This window comes from Ctenocephalides felis, unplaced genomic scaffold (genome assembly GCF_003426905.1).
Source record: "Ctenocephalides felis isolate EL2017-DRISC unplaced genomic scaffold, ASM342690v1 CF-g0.4_SCAFFOLD_03571, whole genome shotgun sequence".
Classification (NCBI taxonomy): domain Eukaryota; kingdom Metazoa; phylum Arthropoda; class Insecta; order Siphonaptera; family Pulicidae; genus Ctenocephalides; species Ctenocephalides felis.
This window is the reverse complement of record NW_020539725.1, coordinates 51,405,646-51,417,053: the sequence shown is the minus strand read 5'-3', so window position 1 is coordinate 51,417,053 and position 11,408 is coordinate 51,405,646.

Genomic DNA, 11,408 nt, shown 5'->3' with positions numbered 1-11,408 from the left:
GACGTTCATTTTACAGTTTGTTGTTTAATGCTTACAATATTTTGGAAAAAATCGGAATTTATTGTATGGTGAAATATAGGTATCTGAAAAAGCATAAGATCTAAATTGTTTGCACGATTGTAAGCTGGTGATCATTAAAAGTCAGTCGAATGACTTGAACATTATAAACATAGATAAAAGAAGAGTATATAGATCGCTCTCTCGGGCATATTTCGTGCCACATTCCTGTGTTAGTTGAAGCCCGCGCTACAGATGGCACTGTCGCCTGAACGGGTGCGTATAAAAAATACTATAGAAATGAACCAAAATTATATGGACCGTTTTAATTCAAAATTTAAAAAAAGAAAAATTGAAAAAAAAAAAATTTTGAAGCATTTATTTTTCACAAAACTTCTATACATTATATCTACATAGGTCTCTATAAACAAAGCACACATAGCATAAAAAATGTACAGGAAAAATACACAGTATCCACAAGGTATAGATAATAGATATATATATTAGAGATATATAGATAGATAACATTTATAGGATTATAATAGATGGTAGTAAGCTGTAAAAACTATGTGCGAAAAGCATAAAAATGTACTTAAATGTACACGCTATCCACAATGTATAATATAGATACAAAGGAGGAGAGATGATATCTACGTATATGAGAATATACATATAGTATAGATATTATATATACCTATATATACATATATATATATATATACAATATATAATATATATATGTGTGTGTGTAATATCATTTTAGCATATCAGCCTTTCAAGCTGAGCACAAAAAGAATAGAAATGTACATGAATGTATATATTATTTTTATATATACATATACAATATAACCACAATTCTTTGATTGATATTGATTCAGATCAATATATAACCACAATATAGATATATATTATATATATATATATATATATATATTATATATATATATATTACATATATATTTATTTTGATTAACATTAAGTTACATAATATCTATGATGTACAGTCTCTATTTGGGAATCTTTCTGCGCTATTGTTAATGTGCATTCAAATGTTTGTTCAAATGTCATTATTATCATTGTCTTAAAGAAAAACAACAATCATTGATATTATTATAACAGTACTTAATAGTTTTCTTATAGCATCTACAATAGACATTTAGAGTAAAAGCTATTGACATCTCTTTCAGAATAGTCAAATGCAATAAGCAAGTGCACATTAAGGGTGTTTTATCCCTTTGCTTTTTAGAATTTTATCATTAATCATGATTATACTTTGCCTGTCATTTGACAGTTCCTGAAAATCTATACAATGTGATTCCCTTTATCATCATTAAACAAAACAGATAAATATTCTTGTAATATCAAAATGAAATTATTAATACTTAAAAATTTTCCTGTGACATAGCCAACCTAAATAACCTTTGCACTAGCTAGAATTTCACCATTAATTGAGAATTTCCTTTCACTTACGATTATATCATTAGTGTTTTAGTATGTTCTCCAAACTGACTTAATATATAATTACGAGTCGTACTGTTCAATATTAGTGGGAGATCAGCAAAGATTTCAGCACATTTCAGACTTCATTCTTATTGTTTTTTCCTGTGTATTCATTCATCTCATATCAATACTTGTACACTTGTGAATGTGTTTAGTAAACCGTCTAAACATTTTACATTTGAACGTATTTTCCTTTTATACTGCTGAAAAAAATCGATGTAGAATTATTAGTTATGATCCTACATTATTAGAACAAGATTAATTTATATTTAGTTATTTAAAACATACCTTTCAGAGAGCTGACAGGAATTCTCTCTGTCTATTTATAACCTTAAAATTTCTAGTATTGATATAGTTAAATGTCTCAATTATTTCTGAATTATTAAACTGTAATGAAAAATCATATCAGAATAGTACAATCAAATGAAAGTAATTCGAAGTATGCTATTAATAAAAGTACTCACTTAGATTGAAAAGCCGGCAAATATTATTACTTATTTTACTTTTACTTCGTCTTTCTCGCTGGAACTACATAATACATGCATTTTTCTTGGTATTTCTTCTTCGTTAAAAATGCACTTCGACAGCTTATTTGTTTTTACTCTAACAAGCATTTATTATATTGTCTAGGTTATCTCTCCATGAAAAATTTATTACAAGGACGCCATGTTTAATTTAAGTATCTGTCATATGTCAAATTCGATTTCAAAGTGAAAAAAAAAAAAAAAAAAAAAAAAAAGCGCGACCGGCGGCAGGGGCTCTAACTAAACTCGGGTTACAGACGTTTGTTCCGAGTTAACGGCCATGATTATAAATTCGTCCGAAGAGTTTTGTCCGTTCTTATTTAAATACTTGTTTGCATTCGATAATGACGACAAAATTCTATAAACTTGTATGCATCGATATTATTAAAACATAGTTGTAAGTGTCTTCAATGAATTTTCATTTTAATTATAGTTCTTTGCACAATATTTTCAAACGGTAATACAAGCAAAACGTCATGTTAATTGAACTGAGCTGAATGTAGGGTAATCATATTGCTTTTCTAGTTTCTACATATTAATTTCATATACATTGAAAAAATAGATATACAATATAATCATTACTAACTTAAGCAATTTTTTAATGACTGTTTTTTTTTTTAGAAAAAAATGGAATCAACGATAGAAATAGAAAAAAATCCTCAATTTTAACAAATTTGTAAATATCTGACCAAGCGAATAATCCAAAAAAAAAACTAGTATGTATGCCTCGTGATTTAAGAAAAATTGCTGGAAGAATAGAATTTAGCGAAAAATAATTTTTTTTGGAAATTTAAAGAAAGAACAAAATGAATAAAAAAAATCTTCACCCAAAAGCAATGTCAACACAAGCAGAAAGTTTTTGAATCATTCAAATGAGATGTTCAGTTCTCTCAAAAACTGCCATTTTTTAATAAATATATTTTTTGCACATTAAACTCCCTGTCCTCGAAATGTCTAGGCTTGCCTTTGCCAAAAAGTAATTTGTACATCTCCCTATCTATAAGAATGGAATATATTGTGAATCATTTAAATGGGTTGATCCGTGCGCCCGATAACGTTAACGAAAAACAGTCTCCATACATACATAAACATACACACACAAAACATCCATTTTTTATATGTTATGCTAAAATGTTTAGAAACCTTCAAAGGTGAAAAACTATAAAAATTTCAATTTCGATTTTTGGACGATTACAATAACTTACTCTATGGAAAGTTAATAACAAATATTTTACGGTAAATGCATTTTCATCTACATATGAACTTACAATCTGTCCATAAATATACACTGAATATTTGATTTGAAAATTAACAGTGGCATTTTCTAGACGGAAAACTCAATGGTTTGCCTTGTATTTTTGTACTAGCTAAATACATTTGATAAAATGTAAAGGTATATTTTAAATAGACTAATAAATATTATTTAGATGATACTGATGATACCTTATCTAAATATTAGTATTTTACCAATATCAAATCTGTTAAATATTTCAATATTGCGCCCATAGTATAAATATTCACCTTATTGACGAATGTAGGGTAAATCGGTGCTGTATATGAGACGACAAGTATATGTTTTTACATTATCAATGAAAATGTCATTTTTTATCAATCATATAAATTACACTTATGTTTTATATAAATCAAAGTATATTCTTAAAGTATATCTAAAAAAGTATATAAAATTTTATAAATCTTTACTTGTACGAAGAGGAAGAACAATATTAGTTAGACAGATTGGTAACATTGTCCTTTTGTAGTTAAAAAAAAATTTGATTCTCTGGGATCTCAATGAAGTGTAATATTGTCATTTCGTATCTTACTCTGTTATTTGATTCTCTTGGATTTTAATGACGTGTTTATCTACCAGACTATTGTTCACGTACCTTAACAAGAAAAATCAAACGCTCTGATAAAAGGGCTTTGAATATTTTTGATATAGGGATTAGTCCATAAATCGGACATCAAAAAACATTCGATCGTTTTCCAATATGGCTGTCACATCATAAATGTCTATAACACGTCGATACAATATAAAAGTATATCCTACAGCGAAATATTGCAGATACCGGGGTCTATAAAAGCGGCGGTAATGGATTCGGCCGTTTATTCGTTACGACATAACGCCGGTGGAAAAACAACGGTAGGCAAACAGGCGTTTTGTATGAATATGCATATGTGGCACATGTCAAACAATCGATAGAGCCGACGCCGACGGCACACCGAACTGAACAAATAGACAAATTTATACACAACAGAGGACGCCATTTGCCATAGAGCGGCGGAAGAATTTTCTAGATGGGTTTTCCGCCGGAATTTCAATTCGGGAACGTCATTCTATCTTTGATGAATATCTGCTCCATACGGGATGATCAGCGGCGAATAGAGTTATTCAGATCACATGTACACGCGCTTTTGTAAAGCATAGTAAAGTTTTTGAAAATTATGAAAAACGTTGGCCTATGCCAGTGTAGGTATCTCAAACTGTTGAAGCAAAAATATTAAAAACAATTGAAAATTCACATAAAACTATGTATATATCAAAAGTCGATAGAATTTAAGAAGACAAATAATGAATACGTTGAATATGTCCTATTGAAACAGATTTATTAACACTAATCGCACTGATGGTCTCTATATACGTATGATCCTCTCCATAACATATCTATCTATCATTTTACATCAACTACTCGTATAGTTAATGTTGAATGATATGGATCTATACATAGTAATCTATATAGATCCATACTATCATTCATACCAACATTCATGCAATACAACAGCGACAACCATTCATAGCTAACATGATTTCATAGTTTGAAGACTGTTTGTTTGTTTTTTTCTTAACAGCTAAGAGTCATCATAATTTTAATGATGATTCTTTACCTTAATTACATAGCTTTTTACAAAAAAATTAATTATCCTATCTTTGTTAGTTATATTTTAACGTAACGTTACATGCAATTTTTGGAATTTTAAATTCTGATTTTTTTTTTTAAATATTATGATCAATATTGTTTGTATTGCTTGCAAAATAATATTGTTCTATACTAAATTTTAGGTCGTACAAAAAGTACAAATAATACTATAATTAGTAGCAATTTTAGTAATACTAAGTAGTAATTTCAGTACTATATCAAAAGTCCTAATCGGTTTGTTGGTATGGAGCTCAAAAATAAAATAAAATAATATAAACATAACATTGAAACCTCAAAATAATGCTAATGATAATTTGTTAAACTCATGTAATTATTATATTTATTATAAATCAAATGTTTTATGAGATTCGTTTTAGATAATATTGATAGATTTTGTTTTTTTCTCGTGCTGTACCCTTAGTTTTTAAAATTTTACACGATATTTCAATAATTTGATTTGATTATATATATGAAAAAGATCAATACGATTTAATCAAATCTGAAAATGAATAATGTTATCTGGAGATAAAATAAATTAACAAGAACATTTTTTATTAATAGAAAGTACACAAATAACTGCAAACTACATGATTAAAATTTTTAAAAACATTCTCTTACAATATATGTATTTTTAGTCGTGTTATGAACAGTTTTTAATAGTCACTGTTATTGATGCGTTATGTATGTAAATCAAATAAAAAAACGATTACATAGTAAAATCAACATACGACTACACTAGCAAATAATCTCCTTACTCCTATAATAAGTGTTACCTTTACTATTGATATAACGTAAATTAATTTTCCTAAATATTGATTTTGGATGTGCCTATTATATATCCATCTATTACTATGGCATTTCAATAATTACCATTCATCGTTGAAACTAAAATATTTCCAAGAAACTATTATCATTATGAAACACAAAGAAATTTTCCAAAGCGAATATCTGACATTAAGTGTAATAGTACAGTTTACTTCAGAAAATGACAATGACATTATAATGATATCGATGTGTAAATGATAAGCAATGTCAATGGATTACAAAAAATATGTTAGCTTATTATTCGATAAAAATCTTACTGTTAAATTGATTTCTGGAAAAACTTCTTTCCATACTTGATATGACGCTTACATACATAATTACTTTCTAATCGTAAGTATTTTTAAATATTTTTAATAATTAGATTTTTGATATGTTTAAATTTTTAAATAAACCTCTCCAATAATTTCTGATTATAAAAATTGAATCTAATCTAATAAGTCTTCTGAAAAAAATAATATGAAAAGTGATTGAGTCATTTACCTATATGAGTAGATTTCATGTAGTTTTTTATGTAGGTACTGTTTCATTATTGAAGTATATTATTATTACTTTATTGTGACACAAAATAATATTTTTTTTTACTATATTACATCAGTAAACATCGTTTTTGTACCTCAAAATCAAAGTAAACACTTGACAGCAACCGCAAAGACAATCACGAATTCTTCACGTTCGATTTTTCAAGGCACGTTTACCATTAAAACAACTCTGCTAAGTTTAAATATTTATATAATTTTATCTCCATTATCGATTCTGAGGCGGAAGTGTTTGCCCAATTGAAAATATCATATTCTACAAGTATTGTTGAAGCGACAAATTCAAAATTATTCACCTCACGAAGTGTTAGATTTCAATAAGCAATTTCACTTTCTGTACGTGATTGAAATGATAGAATTAATTTTGAAGGTATACTAAATTTTTAAATATTTTCATTATAAATAAGTGAATCATAAATTTTACTTTTCTGAATTAATATTTTAAATTTATGCTCTATCGTAACTAAAATTTAAAGTAAAATTTCATTATATTCCAAAAACTAGTGCACTAAAAGTTTTTTTTATACATAATTGAAAATTTATATAAAGCTTATTAAAAGTTAAGATATGAAACTGTTAGTAATTAATTCAAGTTAATACTAACGTAATAGTTTTGTTTCATAAGCACAAATAACAAAAATCCAAAAGTACTACTTAGAACAATTTGAAATTAGTAAAATTGCATTATAAAGTTATAAATAGAAAATAGAAGTAAACATTGCACAACAAATTTGCTTAACTAAAGTCAAGTAGTTATATGTGTAAAAGATATATATGAGGTTTAATAGACAAAAAAAATTAATATGAAAAAAATTTAATGCTCGAGTAAGCGAGGCCAATAAAATAATAATATTAAAAAAAATTAAATTATTTACATTTTGAAGGAAAAAACAAAAACCTGCATCTCAAAACGTCAATAAATAAATCAACAATATTTTAATATTTCCTCTCCATATAAAAATAATTTTCTCATCTTATTATAACCCTTTAAACCTAATATTTTTAAATTTTGTTAAGAACTTCATTGGATATTTTACATTTCTGTACATTTTTTCAAATCATTTACCAAAAAAATCATTTCATTCATTCATCATTGTAAGATTTCTTTAGACCATATATTACAAAAGTTAATTATTTACTGATAATGGTAATAAAAGTGATCATTTAGTTAGTAACATTTCAATAGAAAAAGCAATAGTTCATTTTTTATTTACTTTTTGTCGTAACTAAATTTCTAATGAAATTTGTAGATGAGCAAAAATAATATGTTTATGATTATCATTTAGAATCTATGTCAAAAGTAATTAGTGGTGTACAAAGAACTCGTTAATGATAAATCATAAATTATATGGACTTATATGGAGTAATTTGTGCTTATAATAAAAAAATAAATAGATAGTCAAAATAATAATAAATTCTTGTAAATCAAACAATTTTGATATGAAATATTTGAGACTCGTTCATAATACATTTTTGAACTACTTTTTTATTTGAATTTTATTTGAAACTTCAATGAATTCTGACACAAGTCCTAATATTTTTTATACTTCGACCGAGTGTTAATAGATATGTTGAAGCTGTGCTTCAACTTTAATATGTTATTAATTTTCTTCACAAAGATAATGATTTAGGTCTTATCTAGAATAGAATGAAATACGTATATCAAAAATATTTTTCTCCCCTGATTCAACATCAAAGCCCCAATATACCTCTATCAGAGATCATAACTATAATATCTCGACTATATTATCCCTGTAATTAATTTCGATCGCAAACACCATTCGAATAATGACAAAGTGAGGTAAATCAAACAGTATTATCAGAAGTTTCTGTTCAGTTCCATTCGGAACTTGAATATATCTCTCATTGTAGGCGAACGCGCCTTCTGCTCGGTCGGTCGTTCTCTATCAGAATAAATATTATTTGAACAAATATTTGCCGCATATGACACGGTCTTCTCTCTACTGAAATTCATTCGGAAGAAAATAAATCGTGAAATAAACGAAAAGAGAAATTTGTTTGGACAAATTGCTTTCGGCAATTTTGCCACGTTAATAATAATATAGAGCATGTGTTTGGAAATGAATATTGATAAAAATTAGTTCGGACGTCTTTGATATGCCAGAATATTAATGGAAGTTATATTTTGATAAATTGTTTATACAATCTATTGCATAAAAACTAATTATTTTTAACTTACCGTAGGGTAAGTTATTGTAATCGTCCAAAAATCGAAACTGGAATTTTTTACATTTCTTGACGTTTTGAAGGTTTCTGAACATTTTGGCATAAATCAGAAAAAATAGATGTGTGTGTACATGTATGTATGGATAAAATTTTTCGTCCACGTTTTCGGACGCACGGATTTGAATGGTTCAGAAAACATTCGGTTCCTATTGATAGGGAGATGTGCTGATTAGTTTTTAGCAAAGGCAGGTTCAGCAGTGGCGGAGATAAAGAGCAAAGAGTGCAGAAAATAAAAATCGAGTTTTTGAGAGAACGGAGTATCCGATTTGAATGATCAATTAGTAATGATTGGGTGAAGTGGTTATTAGTTTTTGGCAAAGGTAGGCCCAGCCATTTCGAAGATACAGAGCAAAATGTTAAAAAAATGGCACTTTTTGAAAGAACTAAGCGTTCGATTTAAATGATTCAAAGAACTTTCTGCTTGCTTTAACAAAATAATTGATTTTTGAAAAAAAATTGTTTCAAAATATTTTTTTTTTAATTTTTGTTTTTTTTTTATTTTTTTTATATATCGATAATAAATCAGATTTTATTTTGAATTCTGACTAAAGTTCTAATATACTTTAAACAAATAATTTCAACTTTGTAATTCAGTTTATATAATTCTTATAAATATTAGGCAATGCTACAATATTTTAATAATCTCTTTGAAAACATTCAGTATTCCTCGAACAATTCGTTACGGTACGGGAAGTTCCAGAAATTTGCCTCAAGGCACGATGCCATACACCCCACTAGTTAAAAATGTAGTTATTGTAAATTGTAAATAAAATTTAATATACAGGTAAAGGTTATATATGAGATATTTTGCATATGTAAGTAAAATGTAGCTTTTTGTTGGAAAGAAGTACATTTTCTCTATTTATGTAACTCTCTTACTACCTCATGTTTGACTGCACATTTTTCATTATACAATCGAAATGAAAATTCCTCCACGTTACACTAATTTTCCAAGCAAACACACATATTTCGCTCTATCCAATTTCGTTGTGTTCATTAGATACGACGAGTCGTTCTAGAACAGAATTCTTTGACCGTACCAGTTGGATTCTGATTTTCGTATAAGTGTTTGTTTGTTATATACATACTAGATTTCTATGTATATAAACAGGTTGGTTTCGTTTCATGTTCTAATTAGATTTTTGGCAGATTTACAGTTACACTACACAAAGTATACTGCATTGCGTAGCTTTGTTTTATTAAGAGATACAGAAATGAAATTGCAGGGATAGATAGATAGAGAGATAGATGTTTATGAAATATATTTTGTGCTGTTCTACATAGTAATTTTACATAGAAAAAATGAATTATTCAGAAGGTTTATATTTTCATCAGAATTTGACAGCAACATAGGAAAAGGTCCATGTGCATGCATCTGTATGTGATCCAAAACTTAACTTTGGTTGAAGTTTACTCAAAAATGGTGGCAGCGATTTCGAAATTTCAAAAGCCAACCGATGAAACTCTGTATGTACTTTTATATATATATATATTTTCTTATCAAAATATATAAAGTAACTTTATATTGGTTTACATATTGTGACTTTTCTTTACAAATCATGTGAAACAAAATATTGATTTTAAGTGTTTCGTTTTAGGCATGGTCACAGTTAACCTGTTTCCACACCCTTATCATTAAAACATCATAGGTTAAATTCTTTTCTTTTAATTGCTTAATCAATACATATTTTCAGAGTCATATCAGTGTTATTATTCATTTTAACATATCACGCCGTGTAAAGAATTTTTAAGAAAGATTTATAATATTGTTCTTGGAAACTATTTCTAATGTGTTCGTATGTAAACGAGAATTTTTATCAGATTTAGTAGAAACACCAATTGATAGCTCCAGATTGATTGAAAATTTCCTTTGACAAACTCCAAAAAAAATTATCAAAATCCGAATAACCGTGTAGGAAAAGTATCAAATCGTACACCCGTACAGAAGAATTTTATATATATATATGTATATGTATGCAGGTGTTTGTGCTTGGGAATCGCAAATGAATTAGAAAAACCTTTTACCTAATTAAAATCTTTCATTCAAAATTTATGCAAAAAAATCGAAGTTCGAAATAACCACGTATCGCAACGCATTAATTCAATTCTCCTTTTCGGCAATAAATCATGCATTTGTGCAAATCATTCGCAAGTCTCAGCAACATAGTGTGATTTTTTTCTCCAAATCTTCTGAAAGTTTTCCATGAAAAAACAGGCAGAACCGAGAGTTATTTTTCCCCATTCTTGGTGGAATCCCTCATTTTCACATTTGCAGCTACCGAGTTCGACAAAGAAATCTGTTGGAAAGAGTGGGCGCAATGCGGAAAGTTAGAGAAAAACAAAGGTTTTCATTTTATTTACATTGTCGAGGAAGTTAATTTAAGTTTTTAGATTAACCCGAGGGATATCCCGCGTTATACTTTAATTTAACAATTGTGATCCTGGGACAGATTGTTTTATTTGAATTTGTGCATACGATACATAAAGCTTTAGGAGACATTCTAGTCATGTAAAATATAGGAGAAAAATTAACTATAAATATAAAATTATAATTTTGAATATTTTACTCGTTTCTAGATTAAAACACTTAAGGTGTAAGTTGGAAAATACCAGAGAGTACAGAGTTATCGGCGAGCACAAAAAATTGACATCAAAATTGAAAAAGTATAAAGCGATTCATGATAAAAATAAATTGTTTTCTGAAGTAAAATTTAAGTTTTTTCATAAGCTTAACAAAATCTGAACAAAAATCATATCAAAAGCATTACTAAAATGACTATCAAACAATAGAGGTTTGTGGTAGGAAGGTAAAAGCTCAGGGCTTTAGTTACGAATTAAAAAAATAAATTCAAATACTTGGT